At 58.7% G+C, this 513-nt stretch overlaps 1 protein-coding gene across 1 annotated transcript in view; it reads right to left on the bottom strand.

Moving 5' to 3' along the window:
* LOC104994715 (liprin-alpha-1-like) overlaps positions 1-513 on the bottom strand; it is an 87,638-nt gene that overhangs the window by 24,515 nt on the left and 62,610 nt on the right. The gene's annotated exons all lie outside the window — the stretch shown is intronic.

Here is a 513-nt window from a genome sequence, read left to right on the forward strand (position 1 = left end):
GGCGCCTCACCACAGGTCTCACAATGGGAGTCAGAACCACTGCCCCCTGGGAGCCCGTCTTTGAGGCTCTGCAGTCCAGGCCCAAGAACACAGGCATAGTGGGGACAGTACTAACATGTGAGGCTGGACCTGGGATCCCCACTCCATTTCCTGAATGGTCTGTATCACCGTGTGGCCAACCTTTCCAGGAAACCTCTCTCAGGACTCGGTGATGTGAGCCTCCACCATCACCCTTTCCTGACGCACCTTCTGTCGCAGTGCATCTACGGTTCTCGTCCTGCCTAGGAGCAGCCATCCTACACATACACCGTGTCTGGACCAGCAGTTTGGCATGTGGGACTCCAGCGCCACGTCCGAGGCAAGCAGGCTCCACACCTGGGCACCATGCCTTCAGTTTCATGGGCCCTGGGCTGGCACCCTCAGGTTTGTCTGAGGGGCAGTTGGGAGGTCCACCTGTATCCCAAGCAGCTCCCAGACTGGCTGGTCAGAGCAACAAGCAGCCTCTTTGAACGT

The sequence above is a fragment of the Bison bison genome, unplaced genomic scaffold (genome assembly GCF_000754665.1).
Source record: "Bison bison bison isolate TAMUID 2011002044 unplaced genomic scaffold, Bison_UMD1.0 scf7180017864264, whole genome shotgun sequence".
In the NCBI taxonomy this organism is placed as follows: Eukaryota; Metazoa; Chordata; class Mammalia; order Artiodactyla; family Bovidae; genus Bison; species Bison bison.